Source organism: Euphorbia lathyris, chromosome 2 (assembly GCF_963576675.1).
Source record: "Euphorbia lathyris chromosome 2, ddEupLath1.1, whole genome shotgun sequence".
In the NCBI taxonomy this organism is placed as follows: Eukaryota; Viridiplantae; Streptophyta; class Magnoliopsida; order Malpighiales; family Euphorbiaceae; genus Euphorbia; species Euphorbia lathyris.
Window position 1 is genome coordinate 119537493 of NC_088911.1, and position 18750 is coordinate 119556242.

The 18750-nt window shown below is 32.4% G+C and overlaps 1 pseudogene; it reads left to right on the plus strand.

Moving 5' to 3' along the window:
- The first annotated feature begins 301 nt into the window (after positions 1-301).
- On the plus strand, positions 302-1779 carry LOC136219690 (leucine-rich repeat extensin-like protein 6; annotated as a pseudogene).
- The last annotated feature ends 16971 nt before the right edge of the window (positions 1780-18750 follow it).

Genomic DNA, 18750 nt, shown 5'->3' on the forward strand with positions numbered 1-18750 from the left:
TCCTTTCTAAAACATATACAAAATGATTTAATATCCCCCTGTTATAGAAATCTTAGACAATTTTACACTCAATTTCACCCTTTTTCCAAATAAACACCACTAAAAATTCCTTAACAAACATGAAGATTGAAATAAAATTTCTACTACCAAGAACCAAATTGGATTCTTTCTTACAATAAGGGTAAAATTAAATTCTTTTTTAATAACATTAAATGAAACTTTATCCTTATCCGTACAATTTTATAAATTGATATAAAATTATTCCCAATATATATATTTTCCATAAATTCAGAACATGAACATGTGAAGTGGAGTTACTCAAGTTATATAAACCTAGGGACTACATCATATATAAAATGTGATGTAAACAAACACAAACAAGACCCTGCAAAACTCCGATACATCAAAAATGGAGAAGTCATCACATTTCAATTTAACTCTATCTTTTGTTCTTACTATCATCACCGCCGTTCTCCTCCCCAAATTTTCATCTCAACAAGGCGTTTTCCCCTTTCCTTCAGTTCCGATCCCAAACCCTAGACTCCTCGACGCCTACATTGCTCTCCAAACTTGGAAACTCGCCATTACTTCCGATCCTAACCAATTCACTGCTAATTGGTACGGCCACAACGTCTGCAATTACTCCGGTGTTTATTGCGCTCCTGCCTTAGATGATCCTCACATCTTAACTGTCGCCGGAATAGATCTCAACCACGCCAACATTGCCGGATATCTCCCGGAAGAATTATGCCTCCTCAAAGATCTCGCTCTCTTCCATCTAAACTCTAATAGATTCTACGGTACGCTTCCGGAGAGTTTCATTAAACTTCACCTTCTTTTTGAGCTTGATATTAGTAACAACCAATTCGACGGTCAATTTCCTTGCGTTGTTCTTTATCTGCCTTCGCTCAAATACCTCGACATTCGATTCAATAATTTCTATGGTGAAATTCCGGATCAAGTTTTCGATCTGAAACTCGATGCTCTTTTCCTTAACGATAATAAGTTCACCTCATCGTTGCCGGAAAATTTAGGTAACTCACCGGTGTCGGTGTTAGTATTGGCGAACAACAAGGGCGGCGGTTGTATTCCTCCGAGTTTGGCGAGAATGGGAGAGACGCTTGAAGAGATTATCCTCTCTAACATGGAATTGAGTGGCTGTTTGCGTCAAGATATAGGGGTGCTGAAGGAATTGAGAGTTCTCGATGTTAGCTGTAACAAGCTCACCGGTGGTTTGCCGGAATCTATAGGAGAAATGCGGGAATTGGAGCAGCTCAATGTGGCACATAACAAGTTGTCAGGTCAAATTCCGGAGAGTATTTGTTCATTGCCTAACTTGCAAAATTTCACATACTCGTACAATTATTTCTCCGGCGAGCCATCTCAGTGTCTCCGGCTGCCGGCGAGTGATGATAGGAAAAATTGTATCCCGTTTAGACCGTCGCAGCGGTCACCGGAGGAATGCAGATCTTTTTACTCGCATCCGGTTGATTGTGGGGCCTCTTCATGCTCACGCAAATAAACTCGCAGCAGCGCCGCCACTGCTACCGTCACCCACCGCTGTTAATTTAGTTCATCCGTATTAATTAGTTTTGCTGTCCGTTGGAGGAATCAGAAAAAGGATAGCTAGGATGACTACTAAAAAAATACTATATATATTACTTTCTTTTTATAATAAAACATTAGTTTTCATGAATAGTAGTAGTAGCTTGTAATTAATTATATGTTCACCTTAATATTCCAATGTGGGAAATGTTTAATTTAATTGAAGCTTAAATATATTAACATGTTTGGTTTAGTATTAAACTAAAGCTAATAACATTCCATAAAACAAAACCAAAACCAAAAAAATCATCATCCTCTGGAACTTGAGGAAACTCCACAAGGTAGAGTTAAGCAAATTTCAGCCCTCCAAATAAATCAACAGTTCAGATTTACCCTAATTAAAATAGAATAATTAATTCCCCTTTTCTCTCTCTTCCTCACTCTCTTTCAAGCACGTGTTTCTTCTTCCCCCCCTCTTCTTTCCCTTTAAACTTTCCAGCCACCGTATTTTACGACCGACCACCACACAGACGCCGGAATTTATCTCCGGCGACCACACAAGTAGTATTATCAATTGTTTGCTTTTTTTTATTGATTGCTTAATTGAAATTGAAATTCCTAATTACATTAGCTTTAATTTTTTATATTAACATTAGCTTTACTGTCAAAGCTTGATTTTTATATTTACATTAGCTTTAATCCTTAATTGTATTTTATCCAAGCATTTAATAATGTATTATTCCCAATTGTACATTAGCTTTAATTGAAATTGAAATCCTCCCCAGAGGTGTGGGTGGGAAAGTAGCCATTGTAAGGTGCTTGTTCATATTTATAATAATGTATTATTCCCAATTATCAGTTGTTTGTTTTTTTTTATTGATTGCTTAATTGAAATTGAAATCCTCTAATTGACTGCTCTAGTAATTTGATTTCTCCAATTGTTAAGGTATAAATATGGAGATAAGATCTTATGTATGTGTTTTTGGTTGAATTATTTACTGTCAAAAGTTTATTTATAGAGGGGAATATAAAATGACATGATGATACAATTATTTGAGCTTAACACATAATATAAATATTGGCCATTCTCATCTCTTAATTCATCCCATAAACTTGTAACCAGTAATAAACTTTCTGTATCATTGTTTTTGGATGAGGTTAGAAGCTCAAAATTGAAGCTGCGGCAGAATTGCTTAGAAGAGCAGAGAGGCCTCTAATTGTGTTTGGAAAAGGGGCAGTTTATGCGAGAGCAGAGAATGAACTGAAGAAGCTGGTGGAAAAAACTGGAATTCCGTTTTTGCCTACCCCAATTGGGAAAGGATTGCTGCCTGATACACATGAGCTCGCGACATAAATTTTAGATAAATTCGGCACAAATTTTAGATAAATTCGGTACAAATTTTAGATATAAATTGATTTAACATGTCATTTTTCAACATATAATTTGTAAAAGACATTTATCTCTTGTGTTAAACTCTAAAATGTTATTGTATTGTTGCAAACTATAGAGCAAAATATAATAACAATGGAAGAAACAAGTTTTGCATATGATACAAAAGTTAAAGAAACAAGTTCTTGCATGATGAATTGTACTTAATATCTAAACAAGAAATAATTAAAGCCAAAATAACACCTAAAGCAATATTCAAGAATTTATAATTAAATTAAAAAGCTGAAGTCTTCATCAAACTTGCACCTACGAAATTGTTTCGACACCAGAGCAACCCAATCCCTTGTGATATTTTGAGCATCAATGACCTACATCCATTTAGAACTTCCATTTAGAATAAGTCATGTTTTTATCCAGAAAGAGACACACATTGATAAGTAAGATTGTACCTAAGGTATTTTCATTTGGTACATAGCATAAATTGGTATGGGAATGGAGTTCACTAAAATTTTGTACGTTCATAACCTAGAAGAAGTAACTGAAAGATGAAGCATTATTCCCAAAATACAAATTGTTACAGCTGTGGTAAGTTTATACCTGACTTGGAAATGAATTCCCTTTCCACAAAGCACAATAAGGTGGAGTTTCGTGTCGGTTACAAAGCACAAAGCTCATGAAAACATAATAAAAAGAACGTACATTGTTTTATATAATGTATTTTACTATTAATTACCAAGAGTAATTGTGTATAACTACTGCAAGGTCTTTCAGAATTTTGATAGTTGTTCCCAAATGACATAAATTGTTGTTATAAAACCATCTGATTTTCTCCTTCCTAATTTAAAGGTTCCATAAGAAAAAATCTGTTGGTAGTAAAAAATAATCAAGAATATATTACAACATTTATTCATACATACCTGTTTCGGGATATTTTCTTTATCTGGTTGATTTGACACCTTCTTACTTTTTTTTGTCTGATGAAATTTTTCAGTCCAACTTTTCCTTCGCTTACCCCCCTTTTTTCCTGCCTTCGGCTTCAGAGTAATCTTATAAGGAATAAAGACATGTGTTTCACCTTGCTGTTCATTTTCATTCATCTGTGAAATTATAAGAGCTCCACTCTTTTCTATTTTAAGGTTCAACAATAGCTTCTCAACCTCAACAATCATATTATCCAAGCCATTGTCTACTAATGATGATGATTCCACAAAGTTGGATGCTCTCGAAGCCATTTTCATAAATTTTTGACATAAAGCTCTGTATCTACAAGTAGCATCCAACTGAGGGTCCTCAAGAATAGTCCTCCCAGAAATATCTTTCACCAGTTCAACCCTTGCTTCTCTTATCCAACGTTTCAAAATATATTTTTCCGGAACCCATTTAATATTCATAGTATCGAGGACTTTTAATGCATGAGCACATAATATACCCAATCTTTCAAATATTTTGCAACTACATGAAATTGTATCATTCAAAGGATCACTCAATACTTGGTATTCTTCATCGATAGAGTTATTAGTTTCAGGGTCTGAAATTCGAACTTTATATTCATTGCTTAGTTGACCTTCAACATGCTGTTCAACATAAGCTGTCGTTGACCAATCATACTCATCTTGAAAGGCTTCGAATATCTTAGGAGTATAAATTTGGCCAACTTGTCTAAGTAAAGGTGATCTCCGCATCTTAATTCTTGGAAGTTTTTCCCGTGACTCAAACTCATTATTTGTCTCATTTTACCGCTTTATCCCAAGAACTCTCTCAAATTGTTTGAAAAAATGCATTATATCAATAGTGCATTTCAGATAACCTTTTAAATCCCTGTTGAAGCTTTCACTTAATTGAGTACTACGAATCCCCAAAGAAAATACATTAGTCATGTAACATTCTGCCCACTTTTCTTTTACGGCATAAATACTATCTAACCAACTTTGTTTTATCACTTTCCCACGCAATGCTTCGAATGCTTTTTCAAACTCCACCTCTTCTTTAATCTCATACATACAAGATTTGAATTCTTGAAGAACAGTTGATCCATAAGGTAGCAAGTGCTTGGTTGCATTTTTTGTGATGTGCCAAGTACACAATCCATGCCACACATTGGGCATCACCTCTACAATAGCATCTCCCATAGCGATATCTTGGTCGGTGAACATTGTCTTTAGATGCTTATTGCCATGTGTTGCTAGAAATGTTTCAAACAACCACTTAAAAGATTCAGTTGTTTCGTCATATAACAAAGCAACACCAAAAACTGTTGTCTCCCTAAAATGGTTAAAACCAACAAATACGCCAAGGGGTCGATTCTCTTTGTTTGTACCAAATGTAGTGTCAAAGGCAACTACATCTCCAAATGCAGCATAATTAATAAGCATCCTTGCATCAGCCCAAAAAATGTTTGTTATCTGTTCTTCACAATCCAATTGAATTGAATATTGGAATGAAGGATTCTCAATTGTTTGTAAGTGAAAGTATTTTAATAAACTTCTGGCTTCCCCATACATATAGTCTCTTTGGCACTTACTCCGTAGATAATTTTTATGGTCCCGATGGGTGTAGCTAAGATTTGTTGATCCACCAACATGTGCACCGATGAACTCATGAGCTGCTCTAGGCCTAATTCCAAAATCATCAGCAAGTTGAATTTCAACAGCTTGTACTTCTATTATCTTCCTTTGTGATGACAACAAATGTGTGGTATTTGGACAATGAAGAACATGATTGTGTTCGGACACAAATTCATGAATATGATATTTTCCCGTACACTTAATTAAATTAATACCAAGACGAACCTTACAATCAGTTCTTGTTTCAGCTCGAGGATTAGTCGTCAACTGATCGTGCTTGTCAGATCGGCGAAAACCCTCTTTTGAACAAAGAAATCTTTGAGAAGTAACTTGTCCGTCCTTATTCTTGTTCGTATAATGCTTGCGGACATTAAAACCCATCTTCCCTCCATATTCTAACCAAAAATTCTAAGCATGATCCACCGAGTCAAATTCCATACTAACACGAGGAATCTAATTTTCTGATAGGTCTACCTTATCGCTGAGCTCTTTTACTGTGGAATTATTCATCATTCTATGAACAAAAAAATTGGTATTAATATAAATAATTAAATATAGATTCAATGATACACATAAAAAAAAAGAAAAAAGTTGACTTAATTAAGAAAACTCTGCACTCAAATTACTGATACAAACCAAATATTTAATTTAGCAAGTAGGTTCATATGTTCTAAAGCTAGCAATTTTAACTGCATTCTGTTTATGCTTTTGGATCTATTTGTTTAAGTATTATATTGCTTGGCTTAGTTTTTGCAAGTATTATGTTTACTCGATCTGATTTAAATTAAAATTCAATCAGATTAAAGCTAATTATACATATTATGCATGCAAGTAAGTTTGTGGCATAAGAGTTAACAGTTCATTCATTGTCCTCTTAAGAGTTTGGAGTGATAACAAATATAATTAAAATTATATTCTTTTAAGATCATGTTCACGCAAATTAAAATTCAATCAGATGAACAAGCACCTTACAATGGCTACTTTCCCACCCACACCTTTGGAGAGGATTTCAATTTCAATTAAAGCTAATGTATAATTGGGAATAATACATTATTATAAGCTTGGATCAAATACAATTAAGGATTAAAGCTAATGTAAATATAAAAATCAAGCTTTGACAGTAAAGCTAATGTTAATATGAAAATTAAAGCTAATGTAATTAGGGATTTCAATTTCAATTAAGCAATCAATAAAAAAAAGTAAACAATTGATAATAATACATGTGCGGTCGTCGGAGATAAATTCTGGCGTCTATGTGGTCGTCGGAATTAAAATCCGACGTCTGTGTGGTGGTCGGCCATAAAATACGGTGGCTGGAAAGTTGAAAGGGAAGGAAGAGGGGGAAAGAAGAAACGCGTGCGTGAAAGAGAGTGAGGAAGAGAGAGAAAAATGGAGTTAATTATTCTATTTTAATTAGGATAAATCTGGACTGTTGATTTATTTGGAGGGCTGAGATTTGCTTAACTCTACCTTGTGGAGTTTCCTCAAACTCTAGAGGATCTGTACGCCTCATAAATATAGCTGATAACGAAATTTCTGATAAAAAAAATTTAATTATTAATTATTTTTAAGTTAAATTATAAATACATATAAATGTCATAAAATATAATATTTTTATAAAATTATATTATCGTAAATTCGTAAATGTTAGATTTTACTATCGGGTACATATTTTTATTTTTTTAACAAACGATGGAAGCCAAGTGAAAAATTGAATACACAAAATTCCAACCCAGAAACTTTAAACACACAAGGCCTAAATATGATTAATAAAAGCATTTTAAAAATATGACGCAGAGTTCCACAAACATAATCTAAAGAAGATAATGTGCTTGCCAATGTATATGCAACTTGATTTCCCACTTTAAAGATATGAGTGGCCGAAACTCAAATAGAGGCATCTAATCTTATTCAATCTTGCATGGAATCATTGTAGACTTCAATCCGAAAAGATGCATAATATAAACAAGAGTAAACTTCTAGCCAAAGGTTGTGCCATCCAAGATCTCAAGATGTATTAATAACAAAAAAAAAAACCTCGCACTTCGATTATAAAAGCAAAATGATATTGAATTGGAAAAGCAAACGCAACATGCGGAAATTTCCTAGTATTACGAAAGTATCACTCGATCCTTCTTGTCCCACAGATCTCATCAAAGAACCATATGTGTTAACCTTCATCCGACCATACAGGAGAGGATATCAAAGAACTTCCAAAATGTGAGGCGCATTAACAAACTGACCCATAAGGCTAAGTTTATTAATAACATGTCATTCACCCAAAGAATTAAACATACAATCTTGCTATTCAAATTTGTTTCTTGTATAAAATTCCACAACATATGCAAGGAATAGAAAATATTAGGCATCTCACATTAAAAAAAAATGCAGCATTCCGAAAGTGCCAAATGATCCAAATTATGCTAACTATCGCCAAAATTTAAAGATTTTCAATTTGGGGGACTAAAGATAAAAATCCATTACATTTGTGAATAACTCATTAAAGGTCTCGTTGATGTTGCACAAGAAGATCCTGAGTAGGGATGTAACCATAAAGAACTTGATATTTTTTACAACCTTGGGTAAACTACATTAAGATCATTGTTTGACCTCTTCAACTAATAAATAAAAGTGGTGTCACATAAGTTTTTCTTAATGTAATGTATCAGTCCACTCGGATCAGAGAGAAAATGGAACAAGTGAAATAGAAAAACTTGCATTTCAATTCTTTAAAAAAATTCATAACAATCACTTTTCATTTTTTTCCTTTCAATAATACCATGTCCCTCATTTTCTCCTCTCTTGAACCACCTTCAAAACCTCAACCACCATCACCAACACCATTCCTGCAAATTAAGTAAGATTAAAACCCAATATCAAAACCTCAACCACCAGCAAAATCAAAACCTATTACAATGTGTGAATTAGGTAAAATTTAAACCCATAAAAACTCAATACCAAAACATCAACCACAAAATTAAGAGATTTCTGCTTGAAACAAAATCAAAATCAAACAATAGCAAAATTACAATATACCCAATCAAAATCAAATCTAATCAAAATCAAATCAAATAACAACATCAAAATTAAATTGCAGACACATTCGACCAGATCTTGCGAAGAACTTGACCAATTAATGATGAATACAACTAGATTGTAAAAACCATCAGAGAATATAGAAAGGATTCAAGAACAGAGAAAGATAAGAAGAATTATATTCATTGATTTTTCAGTTACAGCTGCAATTTTGTTTATATACAACTCTGCAATCTACCTGACTAATAACTTCCTAATCTCCAGCTTATATTTTGTTACAGTTAACAGAAAAGCAGAGCTGCCCTTCTCACGTGTTTATTAATTCAACATAGATCCACTCCCATGATTTATGTTGGAGGCATGACGATGATTTTTAGTGAATGGTTTGAAGACAAAACACCGATTTGTACATGCAACCATCAATATGAACAACGACATAAACATAGACTTTTCGATGACTAGTTTGATTTGGAAAGGAGAGAAGAAAAAATAGAAAAAGGAAGTGAAAACAAAAGAGAGAGGTTGAGCTATTGAGAGAGAAAGAGGGGTTGAAATTGTTAGGATGAAAACATAAGGGATGTTTGGTATTTAATGGGGATATGGATACACTACAAAAAAAGAGCTTTTACCGACGGAATTTATCTTCTATACAACGATTTTTTCTGTCAATATAGACTTTAGCGACGGTTTTCCAAACCGTCGCAAAACCATTGCTACAACAGGCGTTGCTGCTCTAGCGACGGTTTTTGTGAGGCGTTGGGGTAAGTTTCTGTAGGAACGACTAGGTTGTGGTGGTTCTACGACTGTTTTCTGACGGGTTTGCGATGATATTGAATGACACCGACGGTTTTGCGGCGTTTTACTGACGGTTTTGCGTCATAGAGGCGTTTAAACCCTCCTCTAGACCATTTTTTAAATTATTTTTATTTTATATATAATATTTGAATCCTTTTTATAGTAAAATATATAATTACAAAGTATTTTTACTGAATCAAATCAACTAAATTTTTTATCCAAAAATTAGGAATATACTTTCATATATTATGTAATGGAGTCAATTTTCATTTCTTATACAATATATCCAAAATTGTCAAATTGATATAACTGCTACGACAATTATCAAAACGGGTTCACTAGAAAGTAAATCTGTCAATACAAAAATGTTTCACTACACTGTAAATTAAAATCTGGCACGGAATGTGTAGCTTGTATTATCACAAACATCAACATATGCACCATGGTAATTGCAATAGTGATGCACTAAGCAACTTGATGAATCTTTCTTCATGAACAATTTGCACATTAACTAAAGCAGTACATCAATTTACTATATAAACCACCTCACAAACTCATAGGCACCCACTACTAAAAAGGCATAAAAAGAGAAGCTAACATTACATATGGTCAAATCTACACATATGCCCTGTTCAAAGTAAACTATTGCATGCCATGTTCTTCGCCAATACCCAATTCATAGTAAATACCGAATTCATAGTAAACAAACTCATCCAAATTGCATGTAATTCATTTTTGCGGCCTTTTATTTTATATTAGACATTTAATTGTGAAGTGGGGTCTGTATTCTAACTAATGTTAACTAATTAGTTAGAATACAGTAAGAATAAGTTCTTTATTATCAATAGATAAACAACGTCTCATCATTTGTTTTACCTAATTAACTAACTAAAACCATATTATAACCATAATGAGAACTAGCAATTCCGATGTAATTAAAAAAACCAACATCACAGCAATTCATAACAATCATATCAACAATGTTAAATAGATTTTGGTAACGCGACAGATTGATTTTGTCATTTATTTTGTCATTTCAACTATCTTGATCATGAGGTGAAAGTGACTAAAATTAAGAATATTACTTACCATATGCATTACTAATAGTCGAAGTGTTTTTGAACCCAATAGTGACTCCTAAACAAGCAATCATCAAGAGAGTATTAATTTCTGGTAGATAAACTTGTCCTTCATGTTCTGGAGAAGTATGAACAATCTTCACTCGAGGAAAACATCCAAGTGCTACATCTTATTGGATCGTTGAGAAAGAAACCGATATTAATGATTGACTAGAAATTATGGCTGCTAATATTGCTAAAAGAGCGATATTAATAATTGAATTACATTTGAAAGATACCATATCATTGTCATATGGATATCAATGACAATATCCTGCAATAAAGCAATAAAGAGACATTAAAGAAAATACTAAACATGACATATAACAGTCAATTAGAATTTCATTTAACAACATTCATTACCACCCTATTGAATACTTCAACTCAAAATAGAAATTGAGTTCGCACAAAATAGAAATAACCTCCAAATAGAAAGTAATGAAACAGAAGATATAATGCATACCTCTGAGGGGGTACAAAAGGTATCATGTAACCTTGTGCAGCAAAAGGATGCGGAGGCATAACACCCCCAAATGGCATGTCCATCACCTCAATCCAGCAGTTAGTAACGTTAGAGTGTCTTTCAGCAAGCTCTGAAGTGTATTCTGCAAAAACTGCAAGATAACCAGAACGCCATCAGGATAAGGACTGCAGAATCACAAGGTATCAATTGAAGTTTATTCTACAAATACCATTCACATTGTGACACACTAATATCAAAACTAATGTGTCATCTCCTGAGTAGTTCAAGATGCGCTAGTCCCGGGGTAAGACTACTTACATATAAAACAGTAATAATGCCTGCAGAATTTCCACGAACAAACATGATTTGCATATCAATTAAGGAAAAGAGATACTCTTTCTTAGACTGGAAGCTTGAGCCAGAAGCCTTACCAAGTGTTAGCGACACAACTTTTCCTTAAAAACAGAGTAGAGAACAACAATAACACTACTAGTACTCTGCAACTTGCCATATCCTCAATTTGATGTGTGGACTATAACTCAATATAAGCCTTTTATATAGGTAAGTTGTCTAATTGAATAATGTTGAAATAATAATAATAATAATAAAAAGTATATATGCACCTTTCAAACAAAATAAATGTGTATATGCACATTATCATTAATTTTAATGGGGGCGTAGTATGAATGAGGATTATTAAAGTGGACTTAATACCAAACTACAGATAGCATAGTGCTGGAACAACAAAACAAGTTTTATTTCCTTATTTCAACTCACATATTAAGCTTCCGTGTGTTGTCTCACAGACTTTGATTGTTTGGGACCTGTAAATATTATAAAAAATACTTTGATTGTACGAATAATCACACTGATATGTTTGACACGATAAGTTATAATAAGAGTTTTGTCATATTAGTGGGGGTCGCCTTCATTAAGCCAAAAAAGGTTTGAGTTGAGGGTGAAAAGTGGCTTCAAAGAGCCAATAAAAAAGGCTCTACCATTTTTGTCATTGGCATGAACATAATCATTAGATATCCTTTCCTGCACCCCAGGCCTTTAGAAAGTCGTGTACTTCAAAATTGGTAAGCGTCCCAACGTCTGGATTCTTTCTGCAAATCAGTTTAAAATTATAGGACATGTCTAATCAAGCAGTAAGACACCTTCATATTAATATATTTCTTTAATTCCCACACCAAAGTGTCAAATGCCAATCGTGTTCAATCTGCTCCACTGGAAATCATGTAAAAGCGAATGAATAAAGGTGTTAAAGCAGCCGACTAGGGCTGTTTAAAGCAACCAAGCCAAATCGATCAAGTCTCAAGTTATACAGTTTGGTTCAAACTAAAATGAGTCCAATCTCTTTCTATACAAGGTTGAAAGTCGAGCATGAAGATGGAAGTTTGAATCATTCAGCTGTTCAAATAGCCATTGCTATGAAAAATATAAGTCTACTTAGATAATTGGTTTTTGTATATTTCATCAATTTTAACTGTTAGAATGGAAATATACCCATAATTTTCTCCACTTGTATGATTTAAATTTCCATGGAAGGAAATTGAAACAACAATATAACATTCAGTCATACTAAAAAATTTAAAGTTACACAGATTTTTCAAGTAAACAATAATGGAGAAGATAATACAAAATAGCTATATGACATTTATACTAAAAATTTATATTAATCATAACAAAGAAGTATTCGAATGAAAGAAATACAATATATAGTAATAAGGAGCAATCAACAAGAAATTGAGAACATAAACATGATTACTGATAGAAACTCAAGATAGAAGAGAACTTCAATACTCTTCTCCATCATCATCCACACCCTCAACTGATTCAGAATCAACCTCAAATAATATATGGAAGGAGAAATACATAGTTTTATTGATTGCATATCTGCATAATAATTTATGCTATTGATAAAGGTGTAAATGGAAGAACAATGCCTCTCCTGGGAGTAATAGTTTTATTGCTAAGTTCTATTAATTGAATGTCTCCTAGAGTATACAGTAAGTTTAAAGAGACTCAAAGTCAAATTAACCCATGATCATTAATCATAATTCTGTATCCAATATTTTGAAATATTACCTCATAAGTGATATGCATCTATACTCAGGTGAACAATGGTGATATCTCCTTCGTTGAAGGAGAAAAACCAAGAGATCCTAAACTAGAACAATCACCGTCGTTATCGTTGTCATTGATAGGATCACCAACACATTTAAAAGGCAGCAAGAGATGAACTGGAAAAGAAACTAGAGTTTGAAAAAGATGTGAGAAATCGAGAGATTATAAAAGAATCAAAGAGGATAATCTTACCAGAGAAGAGATTTACGGTGGACGGCGGTTGCAATAATGTCACCTTTCGAGTATAGGCGCCAGAATAAGATAAAGCACGAGAGAGAGAGAGAGAGAGAGAGAGAGAGAGTTGTCGCTCTGAGGTTTAAGGTTGAGAGATGAGGGAGATCTTTAGGGTTTCAGATCTTTATTGAAATGGGCCACCTTATTGGGCTGTTTGTTTAACAAAGCCTATGGACTGTTTATAAAAGTGCTGCTATAAAAAGGACTTCTAAAGCCCCTGTTTTCTTGTAGTGATAAATATAAAAAATTGAGATAAAGATAAAAAATAAAATAGTTAAGGATTATTATTTCATATTTGGTATGTTGAGTAAGGATAGAAATACAATAATACTTTTTTATTATATTATTCACATTTTCTATATTTTGTATATTTCATCAATTTTAATTATTAGAATGGAAATATACCCATAATTTTCTCCACTTGTATGATTTAAATTTCCATGGAAGGAAATTGAAACAACAATATAACATTCAGTCATACTAAAAAATTTAAAGTTAGACAGATTTTTCAAGTAAACAATAATGGAGAAGATAATATAAAATAGCTATATGACATTTATACTAAAAATTTATATTAATCATAACAAAGAAAGTATTCGAATGAAAGAAATACAATATATAGTAATAAGGAGCAATCAACAAGAAATTGAGAACATAAACATGATTACTGATAGAAACTCAAGATAGAAGAGAACTTCAATACTCTTCTCTATCATCATCCTCACCCTCAACTGATTCAGAATCAACCTCAAATAATATATGGAAGGAGAAATACATAGTTTTATTGATTGCATATCTGCATAATAATTTATGCTATTGAAACACATAGACAAAAGTGTAAATGGAAGAACAATGCCTCTCCTGGGAGTAATAGTTTTAATGCTAAGTTCTATCAATTGAATGTCTCCTAGAGTATATAGTAAGTTTAAAGAGACTCAAAGTCAAATTAACCCATGATCATTAATCATAATTCTGTATCCAATATTTTGAAATATTACCTCATAAGTGATATGCGTCTATACTCAGGTGAACAATGGTGATATCTCCTTCGTTGAAGGAGAAAAACCGAGAGATCCTAAACTAGAACGATCACTGTCGTTATCATTGTCATTGATAGGATCACCAACACATTTAAAAGGAAGCAAGAGATGAACTGGAAAAGAAACTAGAGTTTGAAAAAGATGTGAGAAATCGAGAGATTATAAAAGAATCAAAGAGGATAATCTTACCAGAGAAGAGATTTACGGTGGATGGCGGTTGCAATAATGTCACCTTTCGAGTATAGGCGCCAGAATAAGATAAAGCACGAGAGAGAGAGAGAGAGAGAGAGAGAGTTGTCGCTCTGAGGTTTAAGGTTGAGAGATGAGGGAGATCTTTAAGGTTTCAGATCTTTATTAAAATGGGCCACCTTATTGGGTTGTTTGTTTAACAAAGCCTATGGACTGTTTATAAAAGTGCTGCTATAAAAAGGACTTCTAAAGCCCCTGTTTTCTTGTAGTGATAAATATAAAAAAGTGAGATAAAGATAAAAATGAAATAGTTAAGAATTATTATTTCATATTTGGTATGTTGAATAAGGATAGAAATACAATAATACTTTTTTATTATATTATTCACATTTTGTATATTTCATCAATTTTAACTGTTAGAATGGAAATATACCCATAATTTTCTCCACTTGTATGATTTAAATTTCCATGGAAGGAAATTGAAACAACAATATAACATTCAGTCATACTAAAAAATTTAAAGTTACACAGATTTTTCAAGTAAACAATAATGGAGAAGATAATACAAAATAGCTATATGGCATTTATACTAAAAATTTATATTAATCATAACAAAGAAAGTATTTGAATGAAAGAAATACAATATATAGTAATAAGGAGCAATCAACAAGAAATTGAGAACATAAACATGATTACTGATAGAAACTCAAGATAGAAGAGAACTTCAATACTCTTCTCCATCATCATCCTCACCCTCAACTGATTCAGAATCAACCTCAAATAATATATGGAAGGAGAAATACATAGTTTTATTGATTGCATATTTGCATAATAATTTATGCTATTGAAACACATAGACAAAGGTGTAAATGGAAGAACAATGCCTCTCCTGGGAGTAATAGTTTTAATGCTAAGTTCTATCAATTGAATGCCTCCTAGAGTATACAGTAAGTTTAAAGAGACTCAAAGTCAAATTAACCCATGATCATTAATCATAATTCTGTATCCAATATTTTGAAATATTACCTCATAAGTGATATGCGTCTATACTCAGGTGAACAATGGTGATATCTCCTTCATTGAAGGAGAAAAACCGAGAGATCCTAAACTAGAACAATCATCGTCGTTATCGTTGTCATTGATAGGATCACCAACACATTTAAAAGGCAGCAAGAGATGAACTGGAAAAGAAACTAGAGTTTGAAAAAGATGTGAGAAATCGAGAGATTATAAAAGAATCAAAGAGGATAATCTTACCAGAGAAGTGATTTAGGGTGGACGGCGGTTGCAATAATGTTACCTTTCGAGTATATGCGTTAGAATAAGATAAAGCACGAGAGAGAGAGAGAGAGTTGTTGCTCTGAGGTTTAAGGTTGAGAGATGAGGGAGATCTTTAGGGTTTCAGATCTTTATTAAAATGGGCCACCTTATTGGGCTGTTTGTTTAACAAAGCCTATAGACTGTTTATAAAAGTGCTGCTATAAAAAGGACTTCTAAAGCCCCTGTTTTCTTGTAGTGATAAATATAAAAAAAATTGAGATAAAGATAAAAATGAAATAGTTAAGAATTATTATTTCATATTTGGTATGTTGAATAAGGATAGAAATACAATAATACTTTTTTATTATATTATTCACATTTTGTATATTTTGTATATTTCATCAATTTTAACTGTTAGAATGGAAATATACCCATAATTTTCTCCACTTGTATGATTTAAATTTCCATGGAAGGAAATTGAAACAACAATATAACATTCAGTCATACTAAAAAATTTAAAGTTACACAGATTTTTCAAGTAAACAATAATGGAGAAGATAATACAAAATAGCTATATGACATTTATACTAAAATTTATATTAATCATAACAAAGAAAGTATTCGAATGAAAGAAATACAATATATATTAATAAGGAGCAATCAACAAGAAATTGAGAACATAAACATGATTACTGATAGAAACTCAAGATAGAAGAGAACTTCAATACTCTTCTCCATCATCATCCTCACCCTCAACTGATTCAGAATCAACCTCAAATAATATATGGAAGGAGAAATACATAGTTTTATTGATTGCATATCTGCATAATAATTTATGCTATTGAAACACATAGACAAAGGTGTAAATGGAAGAACAATGCCTCTCCTGGGAGTAATAGTTTTAATCCTAAGTTCTATCAATTGAATGCCTCCTAGAGTATACAGTAAGTTTAAAGAGACTCAAAGTCAAATTAACCCATGATCATTAATCATAATTCTGTATCCAATATTTTGAAATATTACCTCATAAGTGATATGCGTCTATACTCAGGTGAACAATGGTGATATCTCCTTCGTTGAAGGAGAAAAACCGAGAGATCCTAAACTAGAACAATCACCGTCATTATCGTTGTCATTGATAGGATCACCAACACATTTAAAAGGCAGCAAGAGATGAACTGGAAAAGAAACTAGAGTTTGAAAAATATGTGAGAAATCGAGAGATTATAAAAGAATCAAAGAGGATAATCTTATCCGAGAAGAGATTTACGGTGGACGGCGGTTGCAATAATGTCACCTTTCGAGTATAGGTGCCAGAATAAAGATAAAAATAAAATAGTTAAGAATTATTATTTCATATTTGGTATGTTGAATAAGGATAGAAATACAATAATACTTTTTTGTTATATTATTCACATTTAAATTACAACGGATTAATAACGAGTAAATTACACCAATGGTACCTGAACTTTACCCTAATTCACACTTTGGTACCTAGATTACATTTTGTCTCAAAAATATATCCGAAGTAACGATGACCGGGCAATTAAGTATATTTTACCGGTTAATGGTCGGTCAATGCGATTTTGACGAGTAAATTACACTGATGGTACCTGAACTTTATCCGGATTCACATTTTGGTACCTAGATTTGATTTTGTCCAAAAAATACACTTCAAGTAAAGATGACTCAATATATTAGTATATTTGACCGATCAGTGATTGATCAACCTGAGTTTTACCATTTTAAATTAAAAATTGAGACAAATCATACACTCAATTAACATAAAATTATAATATTGTCATTTAGCTCATAAGTGACAATATTATAATTTTATGTTAATTGAGTGTATGGTGAGTCCCAATGTTTAGTTCATGTTACCCGGTTACTAACCGATCAAATGAACTAAACCTTTTAGTCACATTTACTTGTGTTATGTTTTTAGGATAAAATAAAATCCAGGTACCAAAGTGTGAATTATGGTAAAGTTCGGGTACCATTAATGTAATTAACTCATGAAACTCGCGTTGACCGGTCATAATCGGTAAAAATATACTAAATTGTCCGGTCATTGTTACTTCAGGTATATTTTTGGCAGAAAATGTAATCTAAGTACCAAAGTGTAAACTATGTAAAGTTCAGGTACCATTGGTGTATTTTACCCGATTAATAACCAATGATAAAATTGACATTTCTATCATATTAAGGTTTGAGGATAAGATCCTTATCACTCTCTTTTCTCCTAATGCAGCACGAATATCGCAAACGTTGATTCACATATGAATATCTGTAAATCAACCTTCAAAATTCAGAGAATTCTAGAAAATATAAAATAATATTATTGAATGTCAAAAGCTCAATACATATGTAAATATTTCTTAAATAACAAAAATGACACTTATAAATATGAAAAGATTTATGGAAAATGAAAAGACATAGAAAGAAAATTATATAAAAAACCCAAAAATAGTAAATTGCAATTGATACTAAATTACTTGTAATTAATTGTAAATTTCAATTGTGACTAAATTAATTGCAAATTGTAAATTTTAAATTTGATCGAAACATTCGAAAGTCAATAACTTGTCCGTAATTACAAAACCTCACTGCATCATCTACATACCCTTCCTATAAAAACAAACATGAGTTAAAAGTGTTTTTGCATTTTTTATCTCTATCCACAATATTTATCCTCTATATCAAATGCCACAATAGTTCTTCGTGCAAAGATTGAGAGATAAAAGAAAAGACAGAACATAACAAAAACAGGGAAAAAGAAAAAATGGTGAAATATCAATTTATAAGTTTATTTCTATCCAAAAAAAAAAGAAAGTTTACTTCATTTATGAAATGCATCTTCTCGAGTTCATTCTTTTTAACTAATGGGCCTATAATATATGGATACATCCAATGGGCTTTGTTCCACTTGACCTTTATTAACTTTTGGATCGGGTCTAAACTCTATGAATCAAGATATTGCCCAGTT